Here is a 17,448-nt window from a genome sequence, read left to right as displayed (position 1 = left end):
GTCGAAAAACGGGAACCCTAGTACACTGGTGGTGTGGATGTAAAATGGTATAGCCACTGTGAAAAACAATATGGAGGTTTGGCAAAAAAATTAAAAATAGAACTACCATATGATCCAGCAATTCCATGTCTGGGTATCCACCCAAAAGAATTGAAAGCAGGGTCTCAAAGAGGTATTTTTACTTCCAGCATCACTCACAATGGCTAAAATGTGGAAGCAACCCAAGTGTGCATCGCTAGAAGACTATATCAACAAAATGTGCTGGATTTATACAACAGAATATTATTCAGCGTTAAAAAAAAGGAAGGCAATCCTGACACACGTTACGACACGGATGAACTTTGAGGATGTTATGCTAAATGAAATAAGCCAGTCACAAAAAGACAAATACTGTATGACTGCACTTATATAAGATACTGGTAGTCAAAATCACAAAGACAGAAACTAATTGTGGTTGCCAGGGGCTGGGGGAAGGAGGATGAGGAGTCCGTGTTTGATGGGTACACAGTTTCAGTTTTACATGATGAAAGTGTTATTGGGGTGACGGATGGTGGTGATGGTTGTAGAGCAATGTAAAGATATTTAATACCACTGAACTGTACACTTAAAGATGGTTACGATGATAAATTTTATGTTGTGCATATTTTAACACAATAAAAAAAAAAAGAGAGAAAAAAAAAAAACACCAAACCAGAGCCAGTACCCACTGGCTTCACATCACTCACACTTACTGGGCGTTTGTATTTTGCGTATCTGCGTCTGACAGCCCTGGACCAAGGCACCCAGGTCTCTTGTCTGCCTAACTGCTAACTGGCCTCGCTGATTCAGCCCTAGTCCCGTCCGTCCATCGTCAGTGAGCAGCCAGAGTGCCTGGGTGAAGGTGGGAATCGGGTCTCGGCCCTCCTCTGCCCTGAACCCTCCCACGGTTCCCACTTGGCTCAGGAAGAGCTAGTCCCCCACACAGCCCGCAGGCCCTAGACGCTCAGCCCTGCGCCCTGCCTTCTGTCCTCATCCCCCACTGCCTCGCTCTCCTCCAGCCACACGGCCCCCTTGCTGTTCTGCGCACGTGCGCGCGCACACACACACGCCGTCTGGATGCCCTTTCCCCAGACACCCACCTGGCCTACCTGGCCTCGTTCAAGCCCCGCCCCATCACCCGTTTCACACTGCAACCTGCCCCCACCGACAGGGTACCCCAGACACCCCTAACCCGCACCATTTGCCTTTTCTCCCCAGCACTTCCCACTGGTTACCACAGCCCGCAGCTGACTGCCTGTCCCTGCGGTCTGGGGTCCCTGAGTGCTCTGCTTGCCAGAGTGGAGCACAGTGCATACTTAGCGCTAAATATTTGCTGAACAGAATTCGCACCCTCGGCCCCCTCTCTTCATGGCAACCATGAAATACCCGACTCCCCAGGGCGACCTGAACCCACCACATTATCTCCTTCCAGGATTCCCTGCCAAACAAGCCAGAGAAGCCCTTCCCTCCAGGAGCCTGATCTAGCTCAACACCCAGCCCCGTCCAACATCCCAAACCACCATCATCTCCCACCTGGCCCTCTGCTCCTGCCTCTCTCCACACAACGGGCTTGTCACTTTCTGCTTGTACAACACTGCTGAGACTCCCTGAGGCTCCCCACTACCTGCAGGAGATAATTCTTCACATGGCTTATGGGGCCTTGTGATCTGACCCCTGTGCTCTGGCCAAACAGTAATACTATCAGCCCCAAGGGTGCCACGCAACCCTGATTTTCCTATCCACAGTCTCAGTCTATCTTAGACTCCAGCTGCGGACACCTGACCCAGGCCTGGACAATGACAGCATTCTGCTCCCAGGTCACAGTGTTGGTTCAGGAATGGATACATGATTCAATCTAGGTCAATGGCAGTTAGTTAGCTAGAGACTTTTGCAAGATCCTCTGCAGAGGCCAAACAGGTAGGGTACAGGGCCATCTCTAGTCACCACTTCAGAGCCTTCCTGAGACTGAAGCCAACCCAAGAAAGTGCAGCTGAGAGATAGAGACATGAGTCTTTGATAGTAGTTAGGCTCCTAGATCCAGCCATGCCTGAAGCCATCACTACCCCTCAACTTTTTACATGAGCATATAAATTTACTTCTTTGCTTAATTCCATGGGAGCTGGATTTCTGTCTCTGTTACTCAAGAGTACCAACTAACTGGTACCTACATACCCTCTCCCCATCCTTATCTCAGTCTGTTTGTTATTGCCTTGGCTCAATCATCACCTTTTCCAGGAAATCTTCCTTGAACACCCAGCCTGGGGTAAGCACCCAACTATGTCTCCCAGTCCCCTATGTCTACCCCTTACCATTCTCTATGATAACTGCTATTTGCACCTCCTTGAATGTAGGGAGCTCATGGGCTGAGGAGTCCTGCAGTTGTTAAAAAAATTTTTTTTCTTTTCCCATCCTTAACACAGAGCTTCGTATACCCGCAGGCATTCTTATTTTATTTTCTGAGCTCCTTTTGCAGATTATTAAGTTTCCCCAGGTATCAGGGAGCCATGAAAAAACAGGTTTTGCAGGAAGATAGAGGTGAATCTGATTCTCGACCTGTCAGCTTTGTGACCTTAGGCAAGTCACTTAACCCCACTGAGCCTCATCTTCTTACCTGTGAGAGAGAAGAGCAGCTCAATACACATAAAGGCCTTAATACCATATTGGAGCAGATCAAATACTCCATTAATGGCAGTGCTTCCACTTTCTCCTCCAGGACTTAAACCCTGCCTTTCCCTTTCATTTCTGCTCCACCACTGGTGTGGGCATCTGTCAACCTGACTGCTGAGAATGCATTCTCCAGTCTTCTGGGATCTGTCCTTGTGACTGGGGTAGGGCTGACCCCGTGCCCAAGACCAGCAGCTGAGGTCTGGTCAGTAGGAGGGTGCAGATCTGCATGGATTGGCATGAGACTCCGGGTGGGTGAACAGGAATCAATCCCAGGATTTGCAAGAATTATTAGAGAAACAGTTCTCTTATAGCTGAGATAGCTAAATTAGCAGGATGTATGCCTGAGAATGAAACCACCACAGAAGAAAGCCCATCTGAGTGACAGACAGCAAGAGATAATGCCCTGAGACAGTGGAGCACCTGGATACAGCTGTACCTGAAGGCAGTATACCTTTGGACTTAACCATTTACCTAAGTCAATAGATTCCCTTATTTTCCACCTTATCTATTTTAAATTCGGATTTTACCACTCAAAGCCAACTGATACAGACACATAATAGACTGTTTTTGACCTCTGCACACTTACCACTCAAGTGGTCTTCTCCCAGGCCCCAGCATGACTTTTTTTCAAATTTGTTTTGACAACCTAAGCAAAATTGATTTCTAAAGTCTTCTTCGGAAGACCAACAGTGACGGCTGGAGCCAGCCAACTGCTCTCCCTTCTGCCCCAAGGGTGTGGATCTGAGCTTTCCTCATGCGAAGCTAACCAGAGAATATCCTTACCAGAAGGTCAGAAGGTTGTTCTGACACTTCATGCTTAGAAAGTCTTTGACTAACTTCCCCCATCCTCTGCCCTTTAATTGTAGTTTATGGCTTTTCTGATTGCACTTCTTTGTTGTGGAGGTTTTACAGTGGCCGACAGCCAAAAAGGTAGAAAGGCTTGACCAAGCACAAAACAAGCGGGTGATAAATACTTGCTGATGTACTGTTCCCAGATAAGATGGGTGTTTCCTCCAGGTGAACTTCAGGGCATCTGAGTGGGGACAGGGGTAGGATTAGGTGGGGTTTTAAGAGCACAATTTACAGGCAGCATATCCCTAGGAATCTAGTTTCCCAGGACAGCAACCTGCCCCGCTGCTTCCCGCTTGGACAAACACAGCCCAGGACCAGAAGACCCTCCTCCCTCTCACTTGCTCCTGAAGCAGGTAGAAAAGGAAGAATTTCAAAGAGCTTCAAGAGCTGTTCAGAACAAGAACACTTAAAAAAGCAAAGGGAGGAACCCATGAGGAGAACCATCTCCTTACGGTTCACGGACTTCTGGAAGCCAGATTCAAAGTGAGTGAGTGGCCTTTCCTTACAAGAAAACGGTTTGGGGCTCTGAGGGAGCCTGGGTCCTTGTTGGAGAGTATTTGCATCTGCAGACTTGCCCAGACATCACTAGGAGCAGAGCCAGGGAGCACAACGCTGTGGGGAGAGTCCCTTAATTTCTCTGAGCCTCAGTTTCCTCATCCGTAAAATGGTGAACAACATAATCCCAGTTGCTATGAATTACTGAGCACTTCTATGCATCAGGCACTACATAACCTTATCTGTAATCTTCCCAGGAACCCAAGAGATGGTCACTAATATGATCCCCATTTTACAGGTGAGGAAACTGAGGCCCGGAGAGAGGAAGGAGCTGGCCCAAGGTTTCAAGGCTTGTGCACAAGCCAGCTCAAGTGTGTCTAACCCAAAAGCCCCATCTTCCCACCACATCAGGGCTCCTCTTGATATCTGCCTCATGGGTCACTGTGAGGTGTCAAAGACATCACACACAAAAAGATAAAGACGCAGCTGAAACTTGCAGAAACTGGCAAGTCATAGGGATTCAGGTATTTGAGAAATGAACGTCTGGGGACACATGCAAATCTCGAGTCCTCATTACCCGCTTCGTCTGGGCTCTTGCTGTGCCTAGTCCTCAGTGGAGAAGGTCCCAGACAGCAGAGCTGGGAAAACGCGGCAGCAAGCAATCATGTCCCCTTAGTGGATCTGACTGTGACCATCACTTTCTGCCACAACCCCAGCCCCGCCAGGAACTGGCCACCCACCAGCTGACCCCACCAGAAGCGAGCCAGGGAGGAGCCATCCCTTCTCACCCACTTGCGTGTGGCTTCGGGCCACACTTACTTTTCTGGACCATAAGATGAGAAGATGATGTGCTGTGGACCTCCCCTCCCTGTGCAGCCCTGGACCACCCAGGGTCTCCAGCCGGAGGACATGCTCCACCACCTCTGAAGTTCAAGGCGAAGGTCCAGTCTTCCCCACCTGCCCTGCCCCCACCGTCTCCCCTCCCATCACTCACCTATGGAGCCCACAGTCCCCCAGAAGAAGGGCTGGGTTCAAATCCCATCCCTCCACTTTCCCAGGTAAGTGGTCCAATTCCCATCACCTGAAAATGGGGATAAAAATGCACCTCCCTGGAGGACGAGGTGACTTTGTCCCTAGGAGTACCTGGCACACATTGGGGCATCAGCAAACACTGGCTACGAATATCATGACGGTGACACCAAATGTCTTCTTGTCCCTATACTGTCACGGACACTCTACCTTCTTCCTACGACACCTCCCTTCCCTGTCATCTCCTTTCTCTAATAATTACGGTAATAACAACAGTAATAATCACAGTTGCCAATTGTGAGGGGCCTCTTATTTGCCAGACTGTGCCCAGAGTTCTTCACACGGACCACCTCCTTCCCGGCACATCCGCCTGGAACAATGCCACGGGGATTCCTGTCCTTCTCCTGTGATGGTTAACTGTATGTGCACCTTTTCATTGTATGGGCAACCACATAGCTGGTCAAACATTCTGGTGTGCCTATGAGGGTGTTTCCGGAAAGGATTAATGTCTGAATTGTTAGCTTGAGTACAGATGGCCCTTAGCAATGTGGGTGGGCGTCGCCCAATCCATTGAGAACAGGAAGGTGGAGGAAGGAATTGGCTCTTTTTCTGCTGGACATCCATGCGTGACATCCACCTCCACCTGCCCTCGCACACGGATGCTCCCGGTTCGCAGGCCTTCAGGCTCGGACTGAATTACACCAGCAGCTTTCCTGGGTCCCCAGCCTGCAGGCGGCAGACCATGGGATTTCTCGGCCCCCATAACTGGGTGAGCTAATTCCTGCAATACATCTCCTCTTAAAAATACATCTCTCTCTCTCTCTATATATATATATGTCCCGTCAGTTCTGTTTCTCTGGTGAACCCTGATACATCTCCCTCCGCCTCCACCTTCTCCCCCTAAAATGTCAGCTCCCCAAGGGCAGGGACAGTGTGTCTTGCTGACTCCCAGTGCCTAGTATGACGTCTGGCATACAGCAGGTGCTCAATATTCGCTGCATAAATGAGACCCCACTAAGTCCTCACAAAAACCTACGGACATCAGTGATGATATAGAGTATCGCTTTAAACGGAAGATGTGAAGGGTACAAACAACTAAGAAAATTACCAAAGGCGGCACAGCACTAAGGGGTAAAACAGATTTGAACCTGGGGCTTTCGGGTGCCAAGCTCATGCTCTTACTAATTAGGGAAATTCCACATCCCAGAGGGGACTCCACCTCGCAGCCGGGAAGCTGCCGATGGGGCTGGCCTTGAAACACATCAAGGCTGTCCTTTGGGGGTAATGTTCCCAGGGGACCTTCTTTGTGCCATCAAAGCCTGGAGAAGTCAGGTCTGAAGGAGCTTGTGGGTCACCACTGGAGACTGATGCCCAAGTGACTGGCTGATGGGCAGAATGAAGTGGGAGCTGGATTAGGGGCGTCAGTAAGTCATGTGATCAGGGGAGTCAAGTCATGTGATCAGGGGAGTCAGAGGGCTGTGGATTCCGGCTAGGGCAGGGCGGGGGCGCGGTGAGGCTCAAGCAGGAATCTGCGCTGAGTCTAAAAGGATGGGCAGTGTTTTAAGAGGTGCAGAGGGGAGGGGAAGCGCCCCAGGAAGAGGGAAGAGCTTGAGCAGAGGCCTGAAGGTGTGACTGTGCGCTGGAAATTAGGAGACAGGCAAAAGATTCCGCGTAAGCAGAACAGTCTGGGGGTGGGGGGTGGGGCGGAGGAAACTATAATGCTAATAAAAAGAACAACAGCAGTAACTGTAATAAGAGCAAACAGGCACATAGCGCTGCCTCCGTGCCCGGGCACTGCTCCTGACAGCTCACACGTAGCAGCTCATGTATCCTCACAGCTCACCTGAGACCGGTGCTGTTATCAGCCCATTTTACGGACGAGGACGCCGAGGCACAGAGAAGTACAGCCCTCGCCCGAGAGCTCACAGCAGTACATGGTGGAGCAGGGTCTTGAGCCTACGCTGCCTAGTTCTAGAGCTCACGCACGCTACTACGGTGGTTCTCCAAGTGGGTTCCCAGACAGCTGCATCCGGCAGCACCTGGGAACCTGTAAGAAATGCAAATTCTCGGGCCTCTTCCAGACCTGCTGGGTGGAGGGATTCTGGGCGTGGGGTGCCGCACGCTGTGTAGAACAAGCCCTCCAGCGCGGTGCTGCTGCTTGTTCAAAGGCGCTGCACTACCAGGAATCTTCTCAGGATGGGAAGGGAGGCAGGAGACACAGGCAAGGCAGGGGCAGATCTTGGGGCCTGGAGTCCAGTGAGGAGTACCCCTCCCTCTGCAGGCAATAGGGAGCTACGTCTTCTCTTTCTGGGTTTCCCCCGCGAACCCACAATAGGCCAGTGATTACAAGCGCATCCTCCGTGTTACCCAAGACAGACCAGGCAGCATACAACCAGAGGACTGAGGTTCCCAAGGCCAGGGCGGCCGCAGCCCCTGCTGAGATACAAGCACACTGTCCTCCTGCTGTGAGGTCAGCGACCTCCGACCCCAGAGACCCGACCCCATCTGCAATCCTCAGGACGGTGCATCGTCGCCTGGAGGTGTGTAGGGACTGAGAGGACCCCCAGGGAGGAAGAGCTTGCCCAGGGTCCCCTAGCAGGCGGGCAAGGTGGCCTCAAACCCGAGTCTCCCACCTCCGAAGAGGTGGTTTTCACATGACACCTACAGAGGACCCCCAGAGCACCCACGTGCTCTCCTTGTCTTGCTGGGGGTGGGGGACCCCCAGACTCCGCTGTGTCCAAACCTGTTTGCATGATCCCGAGAACATCACCTCCCCTCTCTAGACCTCGGCTTCCCCACCAGAGAAAGAAAGGAAGGGGCTGGACTCAACCTCTACTCTGGCTATTCTCCCCCAAACCCTGGGCCCTCAGATATGCACTGGGGGCCCGGGGGCTGCCGAGGACACACTGCGGGAGCCCGGGGAGCTCACAGCCTCTTGGCGGCCCAAGGAAGGGTGAGGGTGACCTTCTGCGGGCCTCGCACCTACTCCTGGGAGCCAGGGTCCTCAGAGCCAGGGGAAGCAACCCTCCTGCCCCAGGGGACAGAGCCCCAGACCAAATCAAACCCAAAGCGGCATTCTGCCCTCTTGCTGTCAACCCAGGCTTCCTCTTCCTCCCCCGCAGCCCTGGGGCCAGCTGGGCGGAGCGAGGGGCCCAGGGGGCGGGGGGATGCGGAACCCTGGCCTGCTGCGTGGCCTCCGCCCACCTCTCTTCACCAGGGAAGCGGCCCACACCAAGTCTCCCACACCTCCACTGGGGACGTTTGGCCAGGTCCCCGGGTTCGGCGAGGTGCTAATGGTTCTGAGGCAGGATGTCACTCGGCCGAAGGAAGTGGGAAGGGAGCGCGAGGAAGAGCAGTGTTAGGGTGTGCGTGTAGGGGGAGGGGAAGGGGAAGTAGTGCAGGTGGGGGAGGGAGACGACCGACAGACTGGGACAGCGATGGGGAACCAGGGATGCAGGGAGAGAGAGAGAGGTGGGGGGAGAGAGAAAACAAGGAGAGACAGAGACAGAGGAGACCGGGTCAGGGGAGAGACATAAACAAGAGGGAGACAGGGATGGGAAAGAGAGCGCGTAGACAGGCAGCGACAAAAATAGAGAAATAGAGACCAAGACAGACACGGGGCGGGGAGCAAGATGGGGAGACGGAGCAGCCTGGACCAGCAACCTCAGCTCCCCGTGACAACCAGGACCCACGTCTGCCCCCCCGGGGCTGATGGAGTCCTTCCCCGTCCCTGCCCTCGGTCAAGGCTCCCAGGGCTTCAGAGAAAGAGCAGAATGTTAAGAGGAAAGCTGCTGCTGGTCTGGCCCCCTCCTGCCACGGGGCTCCCCAGACTCCAACCTGCTGAGGACCCCCTCGACGCTGGCTACAGCCAGAACCTCCTTTACTCTCACCTACTTAGTACTTCTGTTAAATGGATTCAATGTTGTTAAAACATTTTCCAAGGAAACTCTAACCCCCCTTGCTTAAATTAAAAACACGCCCTAATTAAAAAGGAACCGCAAAAACACATGCAAAGGAAGTGATCCTTCTGCCTCCTAGCTGGAGGCTGCCACCTGCCCAAGGAGCCCACGGAAGCCCAGTGGGGGCTCTGCTCTTGGTTAATCCACAGCACCAAGTGAAGACTCTGTCCAGGAAGTCATCAGAGGGTGGAGGGGGACTCTTTCTTCATTCTCCAGGGTAAAATCCAGTGTGGGAAGACATTCGGGAACCTTTCTGAAACATTGAAAATGTTGAAGTATGTGGACCGAGCGATGGGATTCAGAATGTCCTGCTTGAGCAGTGGAGGAGCTGAGAGTGCGGGGCATGGAGACTAATATCACCGTGTTTGGCCCTGGAGGATGACTGGTTAGCCAGAGACGGGTAAGATTCCTCAAGGGAGGAACAACCTAAGACAGGCACAGTCGCAGAGGGGCCAACAGGGGTGGGGCACAGACCCCCAATATCTGAGAGAGGTCTCCTGCCCCCAGGGCTGTTTTGCTCTCCAGGCCCAGCTCAAATCCACACCTGCTCAACTCGGACCCAGGAAGTAAACAAAGATAATTGCCTCAGTCATGTGTGGCCTTTGATTGTTTATGGGTGTAACCTGAGAATGTTAGCCAAAGAACTCAATAAAAGCAACCTGGGATGAGTCAGCAGGGCTCTTGATCCGAGAGGTCTTGAGCCCCGCCGGTCCCACTTTTCTCTTCAGTCTGTGTCTGTGTCTTCTTCAAGCTTGCGGCACCCGTCACTCACCTCGAGTCGCCGAGCTGGTCTCGGCAATCCAGGTTCTCGTACATGGCCAATTTTAACAACCTCCCACCCGCAACATACACACACAAACATACTAAAATCTCTCAGTCCCATGAATCCTACCAAACGTACAAGGCCACCGTTTTGTGGCTGTGGTTCCCTTCCCTGCCTTTCTCTACCCAGCTAACTCCCATGAGTATAATTTATATCCTCTCCTCCAGGAAGCCTTCCCTGACTGCCTCCCATCCCTGTGTCAATGTCCCTCAAAGTGTTCAGCAGCCTGAGTGCCCTCTTCCACTGGAAGATGCCATGCTGGGCAACCCCCACATCTTCTCAGGACTCTACAAGGCCCCCAACTCCCAGTATGGGCTGCGAGGATATTTGATGACTCAATGGGAGAACAGACAAATAAAGAAAGGAAGGTACCTGAGTGCCCTTGGACGGGTTGAAATCAAAACAAAAGCTTCTCTGCGCTCCGTGAAAAATGTCCAGGCAGAAGCTCTGATGTAACAAGAATGAGCTGACCTGGCTCCAATCGGCCTCACCTACTTCCTGGCCCCCCAGTTTCTGGGCCAGCAACCCAGCCCCTATGAGCCTCAGTTTTCTCACCTATAAAATGGATACAAAAGTGAACTACCCGTAATGTTTGAGCGCCCAGGAAGCACTCAAACATTAACTGCAGTCATTCTTTTTATTACCACCTTACACTCACCAAATCACAAGATACTATTACTTGAAGGGACCCAAGAGATGAGGAGATCGAGGTTGCCAGGCTTTCTGTAAAGGGCCCAATAATTGTTATTTTCAGTCCTGTGGACCACAGGGTCTCTGCTGGAACTACTCGACTCTGCCACTGTAGCATGGAAGCAGCCATAGCCAAAATGTAAATAAAAGCGTGGCTGTGTTCCCATACAACTTTACTCACAAAAGCAAGCAGTGGGCCGGATCTGGCCCAGGGGCTGTAGTTTCCTGACCCCTGCTCTAGGCAGTCACTGCTCCGCGTGTGGTCTTTAGACAAGCCGCACTGGAGTCCCCTGGGAGCTGACTAGAAAGGCAGTCACAGGCCCCGCCCCCAACCTGCTTATTCAGAATCTACACTTTGGCAAGACCTCTAGGGGATTCGTGAAAGTGTTCAAGTTTGAGAGGTGTGGTCCCCAACGTCCCAGCTCGGCAAAAGCTTTTACCCAGCTTGGGTAAAAGATGTGATTCACTCTTTTTCTTGTTTGCTGCCTCCACCAGATGGTGCACTCCAGGAAAAGCGGGACCGGGTGGCTTCCTGAATCCCGCACCCAGCCTCCAGCTGAGAACCTGCCACGTGTCCTTATTCAGCAAGCTACTGAGGGTCCTGGACGGCCCAGGCCCAGGGCCAGGTGAGGGGGACAACACTGCGTGGCTCTCCATGCAGAGATGGGAGGGATGGCTGGATGACTCCTGTGGGTAGCCACTGGAATTGGCCAGATCTGGGTTCAAATCCTGGTGCTGTCACTTCAGACCCACGTGACCTCGGGAAAGTGACGTGAGTCTCAATGTCCAAGAAATGGAGTTGTCAATAACAAAAATGTCCCCCCCGGTACCCTATGAGCATAGGGAGAGGGTACGGGGTCTTGTCCCAGCAGCTGTGCAGGCAGTGTGGATGCGCTGGGACACAGACACACACCTGCCAGTCCTCACAGCAGAGGGACCCAAATAACTGTGTGGGTTAGCCAGGGACCTGGACCAGGTAAGGCGGGACCCTGGGGCCCAGAGACAGGGGCTCCTCACCCGGGAGTGTGAGATGGGGACAAGGCTGTGTTAAAAGCCGTGAGGGCTTACGGTGGCAGAAGAGGTATCAGAGGCCTCAGACAGCCTCCAATGACCTAGAAAAAGCAGAGCTGGATGGACTCTTGGAGAATATTGAAACCAGTGGTTTAGAAAATATATTAGTCTTTAAAGCTACGGATCTGCTTTTTAAGTGACACCCAGGCAGGTCCCTGGTGTCCTCAGAGCCCTGAAGTCGTACACTGGGCCAGGGGGCCCTCAGGGCCAGGGGATGGTGGGAAGCAATGGGGACAGCCCAGGCCATTAATGGGGCAGCTGCAGGCCACTCTAGTTTGGCCTAAGCTCCTGCGTTTCAGTAAGGAGTGAGACACTGGAATTAGTCTCTAAACATTTTGAATGTTTTCTCGTTTTAAAATACAGCACTGTGGGAGCTATACAAAAACCATCCTGTGGGAACTTCCCTGGTGGCTCAGCGGTAAAGATTCTGCCTTCCCATGCAGGGGACGTGGGTTTGATCCCTGGTCGGGGAACTAGGACCCCACACGCCGCAGGGCAACTAAGCCTGCACGCCACAACTACGGAGCTCGAGCGCCTCAACAAGAGAGCCCGTGTGCCACAAACTACAGAGCGCATGCGCCCTGGAGCCCGCGCAACACAGCTAGAAAGAGAAAATCCGCACGCCACACAACTAGAGAGAAGCCCGCGCCGCAATGAAGAGACGGTGCACCACGACAAAAGATCCTGCATGCCTCAACGAAGATACCGCATGCTGCAACTAAGACCTGGCGCAGCCAAAAAGAATAAAGAAAATAAATAAATAATTAAAAAGAACAAAAACAAAAAAACATCCTGTGGGGTGAAGCCGTTGCCTGGCAGCTTGTTACAGCCCTACCTGCCCATTTTACAGGTGGGGAAACTGAGTCTCAGAGAGAGAAAGCACCTTGCCCAATGTCACAGAGCGATGTGGAGGCTGAGCTGGGACTTAGTTGCCTCCAAACTCTTGCCCAGCCCCTAAGTGCTCATGAGCGTGGGGGCTGGGGAGCGGGAGGGAGTGGGGGGACATGGCGGGGTAGGAATCTAGACTTCACAAGCCAAGAGCCCTGCTTGTTCTGTCCATCCAGGAAGGAGTGTGGACAAAGGGGCAGGAAAAGGGATGAACAATTATTAACAGTATATAATAATAACTTTATAATGATATAATATGTAAGAATACTTCTAAAAAATAAAGTAATCATAGCGACTGACATTTTCTGAGTGTTTTCTGTGTGCTAGGCATTAAGACAGGGTATCAAGAGGCGGGTAGGATGGTAATGAAGACTGGAGACTCTGCATTCAAACCCTGTCTCTCCCACTTCCTAGCTGGGTGACCTTGTGCAAATTACTTCACCTCTCTGTGCCTCAGCGTGTACATCTCCAGAGGCCTGCTGGGAGAATTAAACGAGTTCAGGTACATAAAGTACCTAGAACATTGCCTGGTGCCCAGTAAGCCCTGTTGACATTATATTTATAATTACTGCCTTTGGCCAGATGGGGAAGCTGAGGCTCACAAAGGGACACATTCAAGTGTCTCTGAAGAGCCTGTCTGACCCTGGGGCCTTGCATTTTGCCTGGTAGCAGGGTAAGTATTGATACTTTACCCCCGATCCCTTCCGTCACCAATTGCAGGAGGTAGGTTCCATTTGTGCTTCTACTTTGCCGATGAGAAAACTAAGGCACAGGGAAGGCAGCTAGGGAACCCAGACCCATCGCCCCTAAGTGGACTGGCTGGATTCTAACACGGCCCGGGCCCTGGAGGATGCTATCACCCAGCCTGCTTTCTGGTCACCTGCCCACCTTCTGGCCACAGCTGCCTGGGTCAAAAGTCTGGTTGATGCAAGAACTCACTTGGCAGCCAGGCTGGCTGCCCTGCCCTTGCGGCCCGCCATCTGAGCTCTCGGGATAACGAGCAGCTCCTCCCAGGCAGCAGCCCCAGACGCTCCCCAGGGCATGTGGGCACAGCCCTCTGCGGTCCTTCCCTGCAATTTCTGGGGCTTGCTCCAGCTCTCGGGCTGCTCTGAATGAATCATTCCCACGACTCCTCCTCGGGCCGTGGCAGCCTGAGGTGGGGGAGACCAGAGCAGGGGCACGGGAAGGGGCAGGCATCCCGGAACCTTCTCTAAAGCAGCCCATTCAGGGCAGCTGTGTCTGCAGAGAACAAGGGGCTCTGCAGGCAGTAGGAATGGGTGGCAACTGGGGAGGCCGGAGCTTGCTACCCAGACAAGTTCCCACGCCGCGACATGGCAAATCAAAGCCACAAGGCCACACCCAGGCTTTCAAGTCATCAATACCAGCCACTTCTGACCTGCCACTCTTGCTACAAAATGATCCACGAAGTCACGTCGATAACACATCTGAGAGCTTTACAGATGCCAAGTTGGTACTACATTCAGTCAACGCCCATTCCCCAGCAGGGTACACTGAGGCCCAGCAAGGGACAGCCCCTTGACTAGCCTCCTCAATCCTGTTTCCATTTCCCCAGGCTGCCTTTTTCGTGCACAGGAATTCAGGACGTTAAAAGGCCAAGAAAGGGAAAGTATGTACAAATGAATAAAAGCAGGAAGGGCTGGACACAGCCACAAGAAGGCCTGGTGTCCACAAGTCTCCCAAAGAGCAGCTGCTCAGGTGGAAGGAGGCTGGGGCCTGGGACCCCGGAATTCACAGCCCAAGGCTGGCTGAAGTGCCCGAACCAGCGGATTACAGGCTGAACCTCAGGAAGAGCTGATGACCTTCAAGCCCCTTCGTCCTCCCGTGACGTCGCCACCCTCTGACCTGGGCTCCTCCCGGCAGCCTGGCCTCATGGAAGGCAAAGTGTGAAGGAAGAGGTGGGCGTCCCAGGCGTGGGGGTGACGCCCAAGAGGAAGGATGGGGTGTCTGTGTGTCCAGCGTGTCACGGGTGGGGCGTCTGTCGCTCAGAACTGCTGGCCTCGGGCCTAGGGGTGGCATCTCTAGAAATAAGCAGTGGCTCACAGGGTATATCTAAGGGAACCACGTGGCCACCAGGGGAGGTCACCTTCAGAATGAGCGCAGGGGTAGCAGGTGGAGTACAGGCTGGACCAGACCCACTTCCAAGCCGAGGGACAGGCCTTCCCTTAGGGCTGCAGTCTAGGGAACCCGCCCAGGGTCTCCCTGGCCCCCACATGGAGCCTCGCCTGTCAAGGGACCCCTGCTGGCCTGGGGTAGGAAGGTCTGAGCTGTCCCCCACTCTACCTTCCTCCCATGCAGCAGTCCCTGAAGGCACGACCAGATCCCGTGCCGGGTCCTGGGGTGAGCACTGCGAGCCCCTGGGTTCCTTGTGGCCTCCCCTGGTCCCCTCAGGAACTGGCAGGAGGCCCTCAGCAAACATGTGTCCCTGTTACAGAAGGGACACAGTGCACAGGTACCTCAGCTAAGAGCCCCACAGGCTTGATCTGTGTCCCTGAGGGACGGTCCCAGAGGCATTCCCAGCTACTCCACTAGGAGGAGCTTTATTTCCTGTGTGTTAGTTTCATGCCAGTTTCTAGTGTGTGAGTTTCACGTGTGTTCCCCTCTAACTAGCACATCAAAGCCGGTGATTCCAAAGGTTAGGACTGCTGAAGACTAAATTTGTTTAAGATTATCCTGAACCCTCACCTGCTGCTAGTGGGACTGTAAAACGGTGAAGCTGCTCTGGGAAATGCTTTGGCAGTTCCTCAAACGGTAGAACAAGGAATCACCATATTGACCAAATGATCCCCCTCCTTAGTGCTGCACCTCAGAGAACTGAAAACATACGTCACCCAAAGACTTGTACACAAACGCTCACAGCAGCACTACTCATAACAGCCCCAAAGCGGCAACAACCCAAATGGCCAACAACTGATACATGGACACATCAAATGTGGTATATCCACACAATGGAATATTATTCAGCCGCTGAAAAGTCATGTGATGCTAAAATACAAAAGTAAGCAAGTACTGCATAGGAGCATATGGCCAACCTTGGAAACATTCTAAGTGAAAAGCGCCAATCACAAAAGGCCTTAGTGCATGATTCCATTTATAGGAAATGTCCAGAACACGCAAATCCATAGAGATGGAAAGTAGATTTGTGGCTGCCAGGGGCTGGGGGGTGGGGCGGGGGGGGGGGCAGGGATTGGAAGTGACTGCTCATGGGCCCAGGGTTTCTTTTTGGGTGATGAAAATGTTCTAGAAGGAGACAGTGGTAACGGCTGCACAACTATGTGAAAATCCTAAAAACCACTAAATTGAGTACTTTAAAAGGGTGAATTGTATGGCATGTGAGTTATACCTCAATAAGACTACTATAAAAAAATTATATGAGATTTTAAAAGAGAAAGTGATATATATATATATAAAGTGAATAATAGTATCAATATTATACAATTGGGATTCAATGGGTTAAAATGGTTCATAAATGAACAAACCCGATTTCAAAGTCATGGAAAATGAGGACGAGTGAGGGGGAATGACTTGCTCAGGCCACATCACTACTAAACCAGAGTGAGTCACACCGAAATTTGTCCAAACCCAGAAGCTTGGCCTAACCATCTAGCCACCCAGCTGAACGAAGGGATATGAGATGGGGTATGGGGAGAGGTGCCCACAGCCCAAAATGGGGGACAGACCTGCAAAGAGGTTAATAAGTGAGGGAAAGGACCAGTTACCTCTGTGGGATTCAAAATATGAAGCACCCAACAATGCCTGGGGAGTGCCAGGGAAGGCTTCCAGGAGGAGGTGCTGCCCAAGGAGGCTTCTAAAGGATGTGTAGGAGTTTAGCAGCAATCCCCCCCCCCCCCCCCCCCCCCCCCCCGCCGCAACATCTCTACAAGACACATGAAGTCAAGGGGCCTGAGGGTGAGTTTCAGCTCTGCCACATCCTAGCTGTGGGACCTAGGGCCGTGGGCACCTTTCTGAGCCTCAGTTTCCCCATCTGTAAGGGGGAAGCAGACAGGGTGATCAGCCCTTCTAACCACTGCACTCAGTCGGATGGTTCCCACCCTTCCTCCCAGGGGTACGGGCCTTTGAGTGGAGAAGCCAGACCTCGACCCTTGTCCCACATAATAATAACAACAGACTTTGCTAGGTCAGGCGTGCCCAACCTTGGTGACCATGCCCCCTTTCCCTCGCCGCCACTCCCAGTCCCAGCTTTACGAGGCACCTCCCATTCAGGTCACACCGAGAGGGGGAGGTTAGGGCGGTGGGATCCTCTGATCAAATTCAGCCCCCCTCCTTGCGGGTGACTCCCAAGTTCACCAGGGCTGCCCCATCCCATGCTCTCGGAGCCCCCCTCCCCAGGCAGCGATTTCCGCCCCCCCAACCCCTCCCTCCGCTTTGGACACGCCTCGCAACTCCACGGCGGCTGCAAGTTAACTTCCAGGCGCCCCCCGCGCGCGTCCAGGCGCCCGCGTGGGGGTCCCCGCGCGCCGGGGAGGGGTCAGGGGCTCCGACAGCGGGGACACGCCGCCTTCCCCGCCAGCACGCAAACGCTGAGCGCCCCCCCGGCGCAGGGTCCGAAGGGGGGATCGCGGTCACGGGGGGCCGGGTCTCCGCCGCACCCCGAAAGCGCTCGGCACGCCGGGCGGGTGCGGATCCGCGAACCTCCTGCCCGCCCGCTCGCCCGCGCGCGCCGCCTCCCTGCCGGCACCCAGCCGCGGAGCCCGAGCAGCTGCGCCGGGCCCGGGAAGAGGCCGTGAGGGCCGAGGGCTCCCCTGCGCCCGAGGCCGGCCCGCAGGCGGTCCCCCGCCGGCCGCTGCAGCCCACGGTCCCCTGCGCCGCCCCGGGGCCACCTACCGTGAGAGGCGCGCCGCGGCAGCCTCGCGCGCCCCAGCGACTCCCAGCTCACCAGCCGCCCCGGCCGGGGGAGGCGGGGCCGCGGCGCCGTGA

The 17,448-nt window shown here is 53.7% G+C and overlaps 1 protein-coding gene across 12 annotated transcripts in view; it reads right to left on the bottom strand.

Moving 5' to 3' along the window:
* TPST2 (tyrosylprotein sulfotransferase 2) overlaps positions 1-17,448 on the bottom strand; it is a 53,021-nt gene extending 35,573 nt beyond the window's left edge. For 6 of the 12 annotated variants that reach the window (XM_057745460.1, XM_057745463.1, XM_057745464.1 and 3 more), the window contains exon 1: positions 17,356-17,433. The gene's annotated coding sequence lies outside the window, so the exon portion shown is untranslated. Of the gene's footprint in view, positions 1-17,355 lie in introns of all 12 variants that reach the window. The other 6 variants (XM_057745470.1, XM_057745471.1, XM_057745473.1 and 3 more) reach the window with 5 other exon arrangements.

The sequence above is a fragment of the Hippopotamus amphibius genome, chromosome 8, assembly GCF_030028045.1.
Source record: "Hippopotamus amphibius kiboko isolate mHipAmp2 chromosome 8, mHipAmp2.hap2, whole genome shotgun sequence".
NCBI classification, from domain to species: Eukaryota; Metazoa; Chordata; class Mammalia; order Artiodactyla; family Hippopotamidae; genus Hippopotamus; species Hippopotamus amphibius.
This window is presented reverse-complemented; position numbering and strand designations above follow the sequence as displayed.